This window comes from Bombus huntii, chromosome 3, assembly GCF_024542735.1.
Source record: "Bombus huntii isolate Logan2020A chromosome 3, iyBomHunt1.1, whole genome shotgun sequence".
Taxonomy (NCBI): Eukaryota; Metazoa; Arthropoda; class Insecta; order Hymenoptera; family Apidae; genus Bombus; species Bombus huntii.
Window position 1 is genome coordinate 9,181,030 of NC_066240.1, and position 18,563 is coordinate 9,199,592.

Consider the following 18,563-nt stretch of genomic DNA (forward strand, 5'->3'; position numbering starts at 1 on the left):
GAAACAAAAATTCGATACCTTTTATTCTACGTTTCTTATTGAGAGGATACGTTCCGGCTGCAGTTCTGGTTAAAAAATTTGTTTATTTTTTGTAAGATCTTCTTGCGGAAATATTATGCAATCTACGAAATTTTAAGCAGAAAGAGTTTTGATGTATTCTATCTTTTATTTTCATTGAGAGAATATACCTTCTCTAGATAACTGTGATTGGTTAAAATATTAGTTTATAGTTTTTTTGGTTAAAAATTTAGTTTATGTCTCAGAAGGATTTTTTATGAAATATTTTATGAGGACGGGGTTACAATTATTATTTAAAAAATAAATGTAGAAGTAGCGTTTCTAACATCGAGTGGCGCTCAATGGAGATTACAAATCGACTATTTTTATACGACATGAAATTCGAAACGCGACTAACGTGCGAAAGACCGGACGACTTGAAGCGGATTCTGCGATTAATCACAGAATCGGCATTGTCGGTGTGGGAGAAATTATTTTCGATTAGCTTTATGAGCGCGCCCCCGTTGTTGCGTTTTATTGTTTGCAAAGCGCGAAATGTAGTTCAGGAGATCGGCCGTGTGCCCGATTGAAACACGAACAATCACAGTCTCGGAAATTCGTTGCGATTCGCTGCTTGTCTTTCACTCGCTCGTCGAATTTATCTTACGGTGTAACAATGTTTCGAGTCTGTGCAACGTTGCATCATATGAAAAAAGAAAAAAAAAGAGAACAAAATCTCAAACGAATTTTCTCATCGCTTATTTGTTACGATCGAAGTGAAAACGATAAAACGCAAATAATTGAATAAAACGTGATCACGCAATTGGAAAGATGATGGAAAACAATGGGTTTAGCCAACATTTAAAATATCACGCATGATATGTAACGAATTGTATTAAAAATGTAGCATGTTCGTTTTGGTGAACGAAATTCGATGAAATGTGTTCCGAAGGGTCTTTAGTAAAAATTTAAATATCGGATGAATAGATAAAAGCAGTTAATCTCGAAATTATATCCAGCGATGCATTCAACAGTCAACATTCAGATTCAATAATCGTAAAAAATCGCATTGACGATTTCATACCGCTCGTCCGTTCAGTTTCAGAATTATTTTCAATTCGACCACGATAATCTCTTTAATGGGAAAATATCTACTAAAAATGTTCTCCATATTTAAAAAAATACATTGTACACATACTTCAATGTGTTGTGAAATTGAATCTTTTTCAAGCTGATTCGAATCTTCTTCAAACTGATGCAAAGTGACGGAACGATATTCACCTAGAAAAATCCCTAGAATCTGACAGACAGTGGTAGAATACATAACTAGGGGTTCGCGTGACGGGTCCATTGAAATTCGCGCGCGTGAGACAATGGAGGTCGCGAATTGGCTCGCGAACACGCCACTTATCATAATGCTTACTTAATGCTCGTCGCGAGGACGTACTCTCGCGTGTAACCACCGCGTAGAGAAGCGCCCGTGGGACCAACCAGGCTTCCCTCTCGCGATTCGTCGACGAGGATGTGCGAGCGTATCGTGAACATTCCCACAAATTCGCAGTCTGGTCTGTTCGAATCGAGAGGGGAACGAAAAAATGTGAAAAAAAAGGAAAAGAAAAATAAAATACAGAAAATAACGACGATAATACGAAGAGAGTCAGGATACGTTTGTTAGCTTTGCTGTTCGGCCGGAAAACGCCGTGGGATTCCGGGATCCGCCAAGGGGTGGTGACAGAGCGACTATCGTTATTTCCGCTTACGCGATGCTTCCTCTTTGATCAAATTAGTTGATGTTTCCTCATTTTTTTTGCGCTCCTTTGGTCGTTCGTTTTTACTGTACCTTGTTTGTTGCTTGTTAAACCTCGTCCGGATTAATCGAGTTACATACCTACTTGGATTTAAGCGATCTTGTTAAGGACAAAAGTTGTGTTATCATTAAAGAATTCTAACAAATTATACTTTATTTACATTTTTTTTACATTATAATACATATGGCACGGATGAAGTAACAGATTTATAACAAAATAACTAAAAAATACAAGCAGTGAGAAGCATTTGATTTATACAAAATATTTGTAGGTATCATAATATCGGGTATATAATATATAATATAACATACAATTTGATTCTACGATGATCACTCAAATTCCACGATAAAACAAATTTTCGACTTTTGCCAATTCCTGTTCGTTTCATCGATCATTCTTCTATCACGCAATCATGTATTCCGGTTGTCCAAGATGCCGGCTACTGAATTTATCGGCGAACTTGGCATTTTGCGAGGATATTAAGTTTTCAAAAAGAAGCTAGTCCTTTTGACGTGGCTAATTAGTTTACTGACGGCCAATAAATCGGATTGGCTTATTAATTGGCGACCTAACATTGAGTTCGTCTGGTGGAAATGAAGTAATCTCATTTAAGAGGCAATTATCATCTAGTATGTGAAATGAGAGAGAGAGAGAGAGATTTGATCCTTAAATTGAAAATGGCTTTCTTAATGATCTTGCTATTGAGAGAACGATTTTGATATTGGATTCCATTTTGTTCAGAACAATGTTGAATGCTAAAGGATGTGGACGATATTTGTGGCGGAATATTAACAGAACGACCGCAGTTCTTCATTTTAGACGCGCACATAGGTAGGCAATCGGTTACACGGCAAATCGAGTATGACGATTACGTGTGGCAAAATTGATATTTTGCCAGTGCGATTAGATGCTGCGGCATCGTGTATAAATAGCGTCTCGTTATATTTCCGTGCCCCTTGCGAGTCGTACTTTCATTTTCACGAAGTATGAACATCAATATGATCCAAAATAAACTTCAGAAGATTCTTACTCTAACGGATTCTTACTTCAGTATTTACAAAATACTCATTGCCGGAAAATCAAGTAACATTTTGGTTACGCAGAGTTAAAAAGGGATTGGAAATTCTCCAAAATATACCAATTCTAAAATCTCAACTTTCATTCTGTGCTGAATATAATATCATGATTTTCGTTGTAACCAAAAATTCTCACACTACTGTAGAGAAGAAAGGAAGGAAGAGAGAGAAGAAAAGAGAAAATTCTTGTTCCCAAGAGCGCACTGTAACTGCGAAGAATTTTGCATAAAAAGGAAGGAGATTCCCTAAGTTAATCGTTGAAGGAACGTTGATCCGCTCGAGACTGAACGCAATCGCGACGCTTTCGTCTTTGAGGAGGTGCATACTCGTTATACACGATAGCCAGGAGCATATAACTACTTATATACAACGGGTGAGCACACGTTATCGCTCACGTGCCTCGAGAGATGTCTGTTATGAATGCTCGTTCGCGACGATGCGGATGAGCATTATTATTATTATTATTATCATCGCGCAAGGCATCATGCAGCAGGTGAGGCGAGGAGGCGTGGCGCCGGATGTGTATATATCATAGAAACGTATGCATTTCCGGTGGACAGATCTAGATCGATCAGCGAGCCGGTTTTTCGGTTTCCTCTTTGCCCGACCGAAATTATGGCCACGACTTTTATGCACATAGTCGGATTTCGAGTTAGAATCGTAGAGATTTTTTTGTCTTTTAACGTTCTCGACGTACGAATTTTATCAGAGAATTAGTTTATTGAGGAGGCGTTAGTATCCCTCTGTGTCTGTTCTGTCCAGGAAAAAGTTAACTTAAAAATTAAGAAAGAGAGATTTTAAGGGTAGGTTTCGTAAAAAAAAAGGAAATTATTAGATTAAAAAAACTAGCAGGACAATTAACAGGAACAACCATGAAAAAAGATCTCGTAAATCTGTTAAGAAAGAATTTTGCTAAGGAGTTCTGAGATTCAGCAGTTATATAACGGAGAGGTTTAACGAATAAATATTACACAAAATCCGGGAACGACGTAGAATTAATTAACAAATAATCGGTCGGGGATGACGAGGAATAATTAATCAGGGAGGGGTGTGTGTTACAGACACGTGTTAAACGGTCAGTTTGAAAGGACAGTTAAAGTCAAGGATGCTCATTTTCACCAACGGACGATTTTATCAACCCTCTGCGAGCTGTAAATTAATGACGAACTACCTGACCTTGCCTCCGACGATCCTTGCGCACGGCGTTTTATCATCGTCCGTCGATCGATCCATCGTGTCACGCATAAATTATCTTATGTTATGCTATTAATTAATTTGCAGATACGCCGCCATGGGTACGCATTGTATCGTAATACGTATTATAATATAATCAATAGGATGCTAAACTGAACAAAAGGAAATTCATTAACCGTTATCAATGGTTAATTGAATCGAAATCGGCGCGCGAATTCATTTCACGTCGAAAGAGCTTCCGGATCTCAAACGTTTTGGTAATTGATACGGATGAATAATTTTTCATGCTCGCTACGATAAATACATTACTTGTTACATAAATTAAAATCGTTATGAAAAATTAATCGAACTGTGCAAATGTGTCGGCGGAATAAATCGATTCGTTGAAACGAATAAAGCGCGAAGTGGTAAATTTTTCGACGGTAAATAATGACCGATGGCACTGAAGCTAGCAATTAAGATCTTTATTTCTGTTCGAAATATCGAAATAATTAATTTAAACCGTGCCGTTCCATTTCGTTTCAAAGAGTTTATTAATTACATATCCTTTCGAGTAATTATTACAAAAACGGTGTTCTTCGATCGAAATTGAAATACGATGTTCTACATCATACTTACATCCAGTTAAATGCTTCAATTATTTTAATCGATTTCTACTAACGATCAATTACCTTCAATTTTATCTCGACACCTTGTATACAAATTACACAATCTTACAAAAACACTCTTAATTCTTATTCCTTTTAAACCGTACGTGTAACCAGAAATATCGAAATATAAAGTTAGCAGGACAACGTGAAGGGCCAAATAGAAACTAGCGCCTTCCGCGATGTTCGCCCCTTTCGCCATGCAATCCCATCGCATTTCGCCACATCGATCCCCCGTGAGATAAACAGCAGTTTGCCCAGCCACCGAGACGATCGACGTTAATCGAAGCCGGGTAACCGCACGTTTACAGCTAAGCGACATGCAACTAGTGTCCGCTGCGGTCGCGACCCCGAAACGACGAAAAAGAAGAAGAAGAAGGAGCAGAAGGAATAGGCAAAAGAAGAGTTCGATTATGCCTGGACGAGCCACGCCAAGATCCAATCAGTAATTGGAGAGATTCATGCCTACGCGTCTCTGGGAAATAATTCTTGTACGTAGACATGGTAATAAGAGTAGAATACATTCGTGTGCATATTTCCAGTAGTTCTGCCCAGGGCAGATTTCATTGTCGGAATTAAAATGAACGCGAAAGAGAGAAAGTTTGATATTGATCTAGGGATTGTTGGGGATGAAATGGAGATATATTTAAGGGATGAGATTAACGTGATATCTTTGTGTTCCTTGTCGAATCTTCCATCTACTAAGAACATTCTAATTATTCTTGTCTATCTCTCACTATACAGATTCTCCATATGAAACATTTCTAATCAAACCTATCAAGTAAAAAGGTATACATCTTAGTACTGATAGTTTGCACTTGTTATTAGTATTTTCCTTTATCAAAGTTTTATTTAACTTAGACTAATACTCCATAATACATGAAATATTCCAAACGAAATGCATCAGGTGCAAACGAGCATCTCGTACATGTAACAGTCTGGTCTCAGAACTGGAAGAAACGAAGAGTCGTAAGAAAAGTGGTACCGTGCCGTGGCGCACAGTACAAAGGTGAGCAAAGTCGGACGTGCTGTCTCGTAAATTTCGCGTGCACTCGTGTCGTTGGATGCGGTAAGCCGTGTAATGCTTGGTCGCTGGCTACAAGGGGACGTATCGCGCGCATAAAAATGAGTGAACTCGGTGCATTAAGCCGAGTAATAGGCGCCTTTGGGAGGAAGCACCACCATAGGCGCCGCAGCTTAGGTGTAATACGCCATGACAAAGTGGCGCGTCTGGCCAGTCGCGACGAGAGGATATAGCTCGACTCAGGGTCTTGGGTATCCTTGACCATCGTGACCGGCTGGGTTCTATGGCGTGGCAGCACGCGTTGTAAGAAAGCATATCGCCGCGCGTCTCGTGCTGGCTGAACTTGGCGGAATAATTAATTCGATCGATTCGAGCTGCTTCGGCAATTAAGACGGTGTCAGTGTGCACAGATAAGTAAACACCTCAGACGGGCTGGTCTGATATTACATAAATAATTCATACGATTATAGACAGCATCGCTCGGTGAAACACAGTAATTTAATGTAATCGCCAGTCGAATTTAACTACGATTGGATTGTCAAGTACAGGACTGTACTGGTAAATGTAACATAACATAGATGAGTTTACGACTACAAACTTGATAATTCACGTTGCAACGATGACTTCTCTACATGGTGACGAACAAAAACTTTTAATCCTCATCTAACGAAGATTAAATTATTGTTGTCAGAAGTGTCGCACATTATATTTTACAACGATAAAAGAAAGAGCCGGATGAAAAAGTTTTTCATCTTTCTGATAACTAAATTTATTTCAAAAATATAATCGTTCATATAATTCGGGAAAATAATTATACGTAAGTATAACTTGAAATAAATGTGAAATATTTTCATAAATCAGGATGCAGCTTCGCCAGTTTTTATCGCCTAAGGGTTAAATAAAAAGACGTGAAACATTACAAATTTCTGGTCACATATTTTCTGTGACGACAAATCATGTTTCGCCACGAGGGACGGGAGTCATGAATCTTTGCTGGTCCACAATCTTTAACTCGTTGCAATTTGTATTACATTTACGATATGTCAGAACAAACTACTTATACATGGAGGAATCATGTCTGTCTGCATCTTCAAGCTTGTAACCTTCGTTACGATACACCGTGACTACGCGATAATCTCGCGAATTTTCTGAGACAGGCTCACGATCGAATTAACGATTATGTAGCTCGTTAATAAGGACACGATGAGGTCGGGGCAACGTTTTGATGGTGTGAACAATGCTGGTGTTATTATGGTTTACGACGCCCCTATTCAACCAGGGCGGAAGGCATTTTGTTGGATCGTCGCAATAAGCATCCGCGCGTACACGGTGTACGACTCGACAAAAAGCGCGCCTTGCCTAAGCGCATCTCCCTTGTACGGTTAGAAACCACTGAGCCCCACCACTGCGCACGCGACTGCGCCTGCGTCGTTGCCGTGCACCGCGCTCATTGGCGCCAATCGACGGGGTTCCACTTTGGGCGCGCTTTTTTATGCGGTTGTTTGCGGAAGAACGGCGTACACTACTGTTCAAAAGTATATTGTGAAATTTGTTCCTTTCTAAGAAATGTATTTTGATCATAAAGTTAAATAAGAATACGGATAAATCAAACTGCAAGAATTAAAGAATGAAGTGGAACTTGCACAACGTCACAAAATGTATATTTTACATTTTATAATGTATAAACGTTTACATTTGTGCTCATCCTTGTGCATTTTTCACATATAAATGTGTCATAAGTGCATAAACATTTGCAATCTAGGAATAATTGTCCTAAGATTTTTGGAGCGGAGATGTTTTAATTCTTCTTCTCTTTTTAATTTTTATCATTAATCTTTTATTCTGACTGCTTATTTTTTGAATATAGGCCTAAATAAATTTAGAGACCTGATGTTGTTTATAAGCAGATACTGCCTTCTTGAAATTGTATGTATGCATTTATAATTTTATTAAAAATTTGTTCCAGTTTTCAGGCCAACTATCCTAAGGTTTTTGTACGGGCATGTATGACCCATAGTGTAGGTTGGAACACCGTAAGTTCTTACGGAAGTTTTTGCCACGACAATGAAAGCGGCGTACGATCGTTTTTGTATGGGATCCTTTCCTCTTCCGATAGTATTCCTGCGAAAAGCTGCTCGTGTGAATCGCGTTTTGCCCGCTTTTCGCCGAGGGAGCACCCGCGGTTGCAGTGGTTCAACAGGCAGCAGGCGGATAGAGTGGAATTAATTGTTTTCTTTGTAGCTTGAAGGAAGCACCATAGGCGCCACAACTCCACATTTGGAACGAATTAATTAACAATAAGTCTGTTACCGTAAGTGGACTCGACGGGTTTAATTAGCCCCTCGAGGGTTCTTGTCGGAGTCAATCCTGCTGACGGGAAAATCAACATGGCGGAAGTTATTCGCCACTACGTTTATGAAGAATTGTACGAGAATCCCAGCTAGTTTCGATGTAAACGGTACTTTTTGTTTAAGACAATGTACGTTCTGTCCATAAAACGGAACGCTTCTGGACTTTTAGATTTTTGCTTTCAAGAGATATCATCTAGATACTTTGTTTATTTCGTTACTCAGAAATCTCTGTTTTTATTTGTTTTTATATGATTTTATTCTTTTACTTGTTTACCGAACAAGTACGCTTTATAGCCGCTGTATAATACTTTCAGTATTAAGCGTATCAATCTTAATACTGGTAACACAAACATGTCTTCCATAAAATTTTCATCTCCATAAAGTGTTTACCTTCGTCTTATGAGCGGTAACATTTTTTTCGATTATCCATGAAGCATCAAAACTCGTTGAAAGATGATTATTATTTTCCTTTATACCTTTGTTACATCGCTCAGGCTGAATCTACTTAGAAAAGAGCGCAATATGCACTTTGTCCAAGTTGATTGCACGCGCGCGCGCCTGTCCAGCGGTGTTGCAATGTTATTGAATTCAGCGACGATTACCGGTTTTATCGGCGATAAATAACCGCGACACCGAGTTGTAATCTTTTGAAATATAAACGGGGCCCCGAGTGAAATAGTAATTATAAATTTTTCCGGCGTTGTAAACGTTGACGCCGGTCAACGGAGATGCCGCTTTTGTGTCATTATATATTACACGGGGCCATTTGCACTTCTCGGCTGGACCGTAATCTCCGCGACACGGGCATGGAAAGCGTCTGCACGTATAGTAACGGCCAATCCCGTTGCGCGCTTCTTACATAAATTAGAATATATTCCCGCGGCTGAACGCGTCTAAGAAATCGCATTTTCTCGGCGAGATATTGAAAGCGTTGTAAAAAAAAATATTCACGCGCGCGGGCGCACGATTGCTCATGAATATTTATTCGCGGCAATAACTTTTCTGTCGGCGTGTCTCTGCGACTGCCATGAAATTGCGACGTGATCTTCGTCTCTCTGTGAAATACTATTTATAATGTTGTTGTTGCTGATACAGGTGTTGATATTTTGTGGTTCGATGTTGTAGAATGTTCGTTGCAATTTCTGAGTGAAAATTCTTGTCCGTGTTTCTTAAACCATGTTTTATCAGTTTTTCCTACACTGGAACATTTTATCGATACTAAATAGTTTATTCGGAATAGTTAATAATTTTTAAATTTCAAATTAATCTTTTCTGAATTGAACATTTTGGGGCTATGGAAATGTTTGTCCTAGAAAAATTAATCCGAAATATTAAAATTACAAAGTAAATTCGATATATTTCCCTTCCAGGTCTTCTTCATCCGTGGATAATATTCACGAAGAAGCATTTGAACGAAGGTTGGTGCACGATGCGCGACATTTCTTACTCTCGTCCCCTTGGTGCACTTTAAAATGTAGTACCATTGACGGAGGACTCCCTTGCATCTGCTCGTCTCTTTCCTTTTCTCGACTCGTGAATCCTTCCCTCACGACACCGCCAGACGACGGAGCGCGTGTGCACGAGCGTTCGAGCGGATAGTCGAAAAGTAAAAGGAAAAGAGTAAAGATTGCGCTCGTTATTCAGCGTATCCTGGAGGGCCGTGTAGATGATTTCACGCCGTGACACGGCTGCTCGACGAAAGGTGCGTTAAGTGTTGCATTCGACGCAGTCGCAGCCGCGGCTCGCTTTCGAGCTCCCTTCCTCGTGACGGTGCACGGTTCGAAAGGAAGTTCCTTAACCGCGAGTGTTGGGGTGCTACGCTCATCGTCGAAGAAAAGGGTGAAAATGTTTTCACGGAACGATGAAACCTCTCCTATCGCCTCGCCAGCATTATTTATTACGCGAGAAAGGAAAATAACGCAAAAGAAAAAATGCTCGTTACTCATGACTCGCGAGTACGAGATGTTTAGATAGCTATATTTACTTTTAAAGGATAATTATTGTAAAAAAGACAAAGAAGGAGAAGTCTTGGAGATAGCACAGTTATAATACTTAAGTTGAACGAAAGGTCCCCGTATCTATAGAAAGCAGATTTCAAGATGAATCGTAACATCGATCACGAATTTACAGTTTTCAGATATCGATGTAACCCTCTCCAAGTGAACAAACGAAGAAACGATCTTTGGTGCAGCGAAATTACAATATTCAAATCACAAAACACTTCTGTGCCAGACAGATTATCGAATAAATCATGAAATCAATAAACCTGAGCTTTATCTCCCGGTTTATGTCCCCAAGATCATCTACACCTACATCTCATCAAACAATTTCCTTGAATCTAAAAAATTCTTACTGATCATTTGAAAAAGCATCAGAAATATCAAACCAAGCGTACCAAAAGCCAGCTCGAACTTACCTTCACGAGCGTGCACCACGTCGCAAGCTAAATCGCGGTACCCGCGGGTCTTTGGTCCAGGAATAGCCGGTGTCACGGGCAAATTTAACTAGCCACATATCAATAGGCGGCGAGAGCGGAATCGCCGCGGGAGCGTGATCGAGAGAGCCGGTGTTCGAAAAAAGGAAAACGTTAGGTCTGTGGCGTTGCAGTCTCTGCCACCGTCGTCGCTGCGGTGCGGTTGGGGTGCGCCGACGAACGAAAGGGGGAAGTGTGACGGTAGCCAAGTCCTCATTAGCGCATTCCGCTGCGACGCCCGCGACTCAAAGCGTCGTAAAAACGGCTGAGATGTAGCGAGACAGAGGGACGAAGAGGAAAGATTGCTAGACGAAGAGAAGAGGAAGAAGAGAGAGATAGAGAGAGGATCGTAGGTACGGAATCGAGCAGCTCAAACGCATCTGCCCCGCACCTCCTGATAGAAAGGGGAGGATGGCGCAAGTTTCTCCTTTGCTCGAACTCGTTACTCCGTTTCTCTGCCGTTTCGTCGCGTCTATTCCGAGATGACGCTTCTCTGTCTCTGGTCGGAGCTCTGCACGTTCGTCGATTCTCGGAGAACGTGCGATTATTCTGCGGGTGGTTTATCGAGAGGGTTTTGCTTTCAGTCTGTTGGGATGTTTGGAAGCGATGAGCCTTGGGTCGATGTATTTCGTCGTGGTTTGGTATATCTAGGTGTGGTACAGAGGACGCGAGGATTAATCTCATGACGGATCTTGTAGGTTTTCGTGATTGAATATTATATCGCTGTATCGGAAATATAGACTCAAAGCAGCTCAAAAGTCTTAGGACGTCTATTTTTGATAGAACTTTGGTATTTGGTGCGACATATAAATTATAAATTACACTCATGTTTCAATAGAATCGTTAATACATTATCAGTGTATAATTTCTTTATCGCGTAAGTGCTGTTTCTCGATGCTTTTATCGCGTATACTATTTCTTCCAATTTTCAAGTTAAAAATCACCCAACTTATTCGTATGATTAAGGAGGAACGAATGAAAAAGGAAAAGGCGAAAATAGTGGGGAATAGAGAAAGAATTAATTAACCGTGGATTAGTCCGCGAATATACGGTGTTCTCACGGATAAAAAGTTTCACGGCGTCTGAGACTTCCTGGATCGTGGCAGCGAAGGATCCAAGTTGGACGATCTCGTAACCAAGACGAGCCGAAGAGAAATCTGGGTGATTTATGGGGGGAGAGAAAGGGAGACGACGCGTCGCGTCGCGGCTGGTAGAAAAGAGCTCTCTCGCGCCCCGACGCGAAACAGAGAGACTACCGCGCTTCGTCAGCCTGTGTTCTTTCGCGGTGGCTTAAATTCATGTAGCGTGAGAGTGTTTATAAATACGGGAAGCCGGGCGGATTTGTCAAGTCGCGCGCTCGTTTCACTCGCCGGACCGAGGAACGGAGACGAGGGACACGTGTTACAAGCGACGAAGGAGAAAGTATCGCAATTCCCGTTGCTTTCGATCGTATCAGACTTACGACCCTCTTTGATCTTACCTTTCCTTCCTCCTTCTTCTTATTCTTTTTGTCGTTGGTTATTCAGTTTCATTCAATGTAATATAAACATATATTTTCTATATTAAAATTGTGTAATTTATTTTAGTTGTTTTAGAATTATAGGATGGGAATTATGGGAACAATAGAATGTATGGAATTATTATTTGAGCCAGAAGGATTTGAATCGAACTAAATAATTTGTTTTGTTTGGCAAATTTTGTTATGAACAAGTTTTAAGCGTTATTAGTGGCGTGATAAACAGTGTAGTATATCGCGTGCATTGGCAGCTCGAGGGCAATAGTACAAGAATATAACTTACCAGAAGGAAAAAAAGTTTGTTCACTTAATGTTAAAATCCTCAGTTACAAGGGTAGTTGAGAGATTATCTTGTAGCGATTACGGTTTAATGATGGTAATAATTTCCTAATAATTCTGCAGGTTTACTTCATTTTCCATATGATCTGATAGTACGCAAGAAAATATTATTATGTCGATGATTTGACCTGTTAGACCAGTTGAGATTAGTGAGGTTTTATAAAGAGCATTAATCGAGTAAAAAGTGAGCGAGTTAATAAAAAAGCGTGTTTTATTTACATTGCACGTGATATTTTACTCAGTTTGCCGTAAATGAGTACAAAATATCAAGCATCTAGGCGCACGGTAACCGTGAATAACGTTAGACGCGCTAATTATATTTTTTATTGCTTTCTTGCCGAGATATTTTTATTGCTGATTTACCTGGTTGATAAGCGGTGACAAGTCGTGTTAAAGGCACAGAAAGGCGGAACATTCCTGCGACAAGACGCGTCATCGTCGGTATCCGCCCAGCGTGGATCAATCTTGTTAAATCATCAACGACTCTTTGCGCCGTCACAACAACGTATTCCCGACTAACACATTTTATTTTTCGTACTAAAATAATTTACCTGTCTTTGTTCACTTAACAAATAAATTCAGAAGAAATTTTCAGAAGACTTGAGAATTACATTATAATATATTATAGTGGAACTAATATAACGAACGATATAATTTTATGTTTATTTCGAGTCTAACTGTCTCGAGACGTAATCGTGGATATTTTCAAAGCATCAAGGTATAAGACTTTGGACTTCGTTATGAGTTTCCAATTAACTCTATTGTGATCTTCGCTGAATCTTCTTATTTTCGTTTTGACAAACAATTAATACTTTTAACGTTGTTGAGGATACTTATAATTACACTTCTGTATTAAAATATATTTTCTACCTTACAATTTATCCACGAGTTTCTCTGTTTTTACATCAAACAATCTCAATAAACGTTTTAAGAAAACGTTCAACGTTAAATCGAACCGAGAAATCATGTATACTAACGAGAATCTTTACATGTTTTATTCAAACTTGAAATACTTCTAACGTTAGAGAAAAACGATTAGTAATATAATTATTATTAGTTAATATTATTATTATTATTTAGTTGAAAAAGCTTCTCCTAACGTAACCTTTCCGGTTCTTAGATCCTCGAGTAATTTTAATTATTATTCCATTATCAGTAATATGAAAAATCTGTCGTCCTGGTAAATTAGCGACAAATCATCGTTACTCCGTCGTCGTCTATTTAACGTTATCCAAACCCTAGTGTATCTAAAAAAAGACGCGTTTAATCCACCCTAGAAGCGTTTCAACGCTTGCGTGGAAGCAGAAGGCCGAGTACACAAAAATCAAACGTAACGAGCACCTTTAGTGAAGATTATCGCTACCCCGCTCGGCCAGAGAGAATTATTTGGGCCTCCCTCGTCCACGGGGTCGGCCGTATAATCATGCCGTATTATTCAGTTACCCCTGTACCTAGCATACCGGTATCCAGCGGGATCGAAGCAACCGAGCATCAAACTGGCTTACGTTTCCAACCGGAGGCTACGAGCAAACACGACCGCAAAACGTTTGTGTGCACAGCGCTAACTTCGTCCCTAAAATAAACGATGTTAGGGTGGAGAGAAGGGTAAAGAGGGAGAAATATAGAGAAATGGAGACAAAGGGTGGTAGAAGGATTGCCTCGAGAGGGCGGTCATGAATGTAACACCACGTCACGCACCGGTGAGATTGAAATTTGTAATCTTCGGTACACACCACTGGTCGCTGGGTAAACCGAGGAAAGTGAACGGCAAGGACAAGTGGAAAACGTGGGGATGAAAAGGGGGAATCGAATTAATCGGTTACGGGGCTGATATGGGTTAGCCCTTGGTCCTGGTTTGTTCGTTTATTTGTTTATTCGCGATTTCTCGGAGGTTCTGTTTGACAAAATTAAGGGATGGATCGTTCTCTGATTCGTAATGGTATTATTGTAAGGGTAACGGTAATACGTTTACTCCTATTGAATGTAATTTCCAAATTCTCGAATTTCTGAATTTTCAAATCTTTTAATTCTTCTCTAATCTTTAATTTTCGAGTTTTTAAACCTTACGAACATCTAAATGTCATCAAGTACAGATGTAGAAAATTTTAGCGCTTACCCTATAAGTACTCACTCTTCAATCCATATATGCCATATCCTACTTCTCCTTAAGAAAATGCCCATTATACGAGAAACCTAACCACAACATTAGATTCCTCTTACTCGTTATCACATCAAAACCCCTACGTACATATAAGTACATACGTGTAATTACGCGACACCTAGCCGCAAGACGGTCACGTTCCAGAACGGCGTGCGTAATGATATTAGTTACGCAAACGCGTTAATACGCTTTTCTTTAGAGTATCATCGCGCTCGTCTCGTACCAAGGATATCGTCGGTTTCGAGGAGCCATTATTTCAACAAGAATGCCATAACGACCGAAGAAAAGTCGGTCCGGGCTCGTAAATTAATTTAGGTAGCATCTAACAACCGTTGGTTGTTCCGTTTCGTGAGCCGCGTCGCACCGACGGATGTGTTAAGCCTGCAATAACTTATAAATTCCGCTTCCTTGTTTTACGCGGTCGTGTCTGAGTCACTTTGTTAGGCGAGCATTGTCACCAGGTCCGAAAAGAACCAAATCATTGCTGCATCTGCTCGAACAATATGTCGAGAGTTTTACCGCTTTATTCGTTTATTGCACCCACCCGATCGAATCGAAGAAGGCTCGTTTTACTTCTTTCGATAGAGACGGATCTTTGGACGTTCATCCAAAGTATTCGTTGTAAAGTCTGGTTATATGGCTTGGATTTTTGGGTGAAATTGGATGTGAACGTGAGAAAGAATTTACGAGCTGTTTCTATGGTCGTAACTTCGGTACTTTATTTGCGGTTCGAGGTTTTTATGAGATTTCTTGGATTTCTGTTAACGGCACTGATTAGTTTCTAGCAGTTTGCAATCGTAAGTGATTAAGTTGTTGAATAATTGTATAATAATAGGCGATTATATTTAATACGTTTTGAAAATAAAGCAACGTTGTTTTCCGAATATGAGTCTCTTAGACACGCAACTGATTAACTATTTTTTATTAATTTTCTAACTTCATGATTCAGGTACCTTGTTAATAATTGATCTGTCAGAGAAGAAATGATTAATTTTTTAAAGTTTGCTTATCGCAGGGAGATGATATAAATATTTATAAATTCTAATATAAATTCCAAAAACTACAAGTTATGACATCTCATCGGTTTTCTCTACTTTTTAATTTACGAAGTTGTAGTATCAACATACGTACACACAGTGTTGAATTTCTTGAAATCAAAGCAACATTAATGCAGTTGACCCATTCGTCATCTTGCTCCACTTTACAGTTTGCAGAATGGTAGAATACTAGAATTCATACATTTTAAATATTTCGTACTGCGACAGTACGTATTTCATTTCTCAGACGTAAAATGTGATCTCATTCGAAAGTACGATGGCAACAAACCGCGGCGTTATAAACAGGGAGCAGGTTAGTGAAAGGGAAAAAAGGAAAAAAAAATAATCCACGAGACTTCAAACAAACAAACAAATCAAAAAAAAAAAAAAAAAAATAAAAAAAAAGAAAGGAACCGATTCTGATCTTCGAGTCCGCTCGAATACTAATTACCGCATTAGCGGCACGGCCATTCCCAATTTGTCTTTCGCGAAACGAACATTTTCCTTTGCGCGTTCCACTCCGTTTAAATAGTTATAAATAAGCCCTACTGAATGGTGGACGATTGCGGCTCGCTTACACACGTTTGCCGGGCTTTATACAGGGAGAGCTTTTACCTGCGCGAGCCTAACCGTAAACCTCGTCCGCTGATATACGATTTCGCGCGATATTAATTGCGCTGCTAACAGCATCCGCCTTTTTACCACGAACAACAACAGCCTACAGGCACACCGACAAGGAGAGTTGCGATGCATGCCCGGTGCCCGTGTAAAAGCGGAGAATTATTGCCACAGGAAATTCAATCAGACTTGCCCGACGGCTTGTGATATTCGCCTTGATTTTCCAGCTTGTAAGCAGCACCGTACACTCGCCCCCTTCTTACCGCCCCTTCACGTTCAAACCATGTGATCAACCGATATCTTCCTTAAAGCTAACGCTGTATTACATATTTTGTCGCCCTCTTTCATTTTGCAACTGTTCTGTTTAATTTAGCGGAATAAAAATCTTGAAATTTTGAATTTCAGACAGGGGGCGTTAAAATGTAAGGTAAGAGCTTCTCGAATCTAAAAAGATTCGATAAGAGCAGAATATTTGTCGTTTGAATCTAGGTCTTGATAGTAAAGCAGAATTATAGGCTCCTTTTGCATAAACTAAAATAGTTTCTAGCATAGTGGATTCTTATACAGTCAAAGTAATTTAATATTGACGCTTGTATGTTTATTTGTTTCTGCTGTTTGATTATTGGGGATAGTCTGTATAAGCCCATTCTCACCGCCCCGTCATATTCAATCCACGTGAGCCACCGATATCTTCGTTAAGGCCAACGCTGTACTACGCGCTCTCTTCTTCTCCCTTTAGCATCGTGTGCATCGGTTGGGTTGTACAATGGCACTCGCGGGCCCTCTGTATGCCCAACACGCGTAATTACGCGCGAAACTGATAAGATCGATCCGGTGCCTATCATCCCGATCACCCTTCGATTTCATGCCGTATCGATTCATCGGGAAGCGAGCATACGCTGGTATATACGGTATGCACTTTCGTTCCATTCAATCGGGGTGAGAATATCGGGCTTGTGAAAGGATTGGCCGGTTCGTTAGCGGACGGAGAATTTTCGAGGTGGGACGAGGCCAATCGGAACGGAAGATCTTGTGGAAAAGTCTCGATCGTGATTGTCGCGCAGAGTACCACGAGGACACTCCAAACCTCCACTCGATGTTGGCCTTTCTGTGGGAATGTCTTCAGTCGGTTTGAATGAGGCTTGAGCTGGTAAATTATTAACTACGCGAGTTGGAGGAATAATTAAGGATTTCCGGATTTGGAGTTGAATATTAGATGTTTTGATTGTAAAACAAATCGTGAAACAAAGTAGCAAAAATTGAGCGGAATATGCATAAAACATACGATGTAAGTATTCCCTTCCCAAGCGTTTCTAAGTGTTTCTTTCCCAACACATCCAAACACCATGTCATCGTTAACCCGTGCAAATTATGTAATTAGTTACAGGTTAATAGAGCAATTGTAGTAAAAACTGAATAGAACGACTTGTATAATACATTCGAATTAAACGTTCTCTATCTTCTTCCCAGGACATCCAAATATTTCGCCGTCGTCGATATAGCACCATTATAAATGAAATAAAGGTTAATAGATAAATTATGGTAGAAATTGGTTAACCACGGATACGTTTAAACGTATCATCGTCAGGGTAGCACTGATATAAATTACATTTATGCGTGAACTCGCAATGTCGCGAGGAATCTGTTGTAGAGGGGGAAAAAGAAAAACGCACGACTCCCGTAACGTTGCCGGCTTTTCCCACAGTTAATAAAGCTATTAACTTTATCTCGGGGACCGAAACTCATCCGGATAGGTACCCGGCCGCACCGGCTGAATATAATTCACGTTGTCGTCTTATCCGACGGACATCTACGGGCCAGTGCGAACTATGGGCTTTTAGGTCGACAGGGACTGTTTGGCCCCGTGGTCGCGTGGCATTTTACCTATGGCCACGCACACAGACCTCGCTTTAACATTGTCAGGCCCGCCGCTAGATCCCCGTACTACGACGAGTGCTACGGTTTAAATGCTATCTGATGAGCCGTCCACCCCAATAAGCCTCTGTCTTTGTGGAACGTAGCTGGATAATACCGAGCAAGTACTTCTTGTCAGGTAGACGAAACGCCAGGAACATGACTCGCCTTGCTAGGAGAAACTGGACCTACGAAATAGATTGTCGAGTCGTCGAGACTCGTTCTTCGAGAGACATGATTTCTTTTCTGGTTTATCAAGCGCTGCAACGCATTTTCACTTGACGCTTCTCTTTTCCTTTTGACAACACTTGAAATTCAACTGCAAAATGTTTGTTGGAGAAGTAGAATTTTTTACTATTTAAATTTCGATATTTATAACTAGAACGTTTAAAAATTGAGATTTGAATA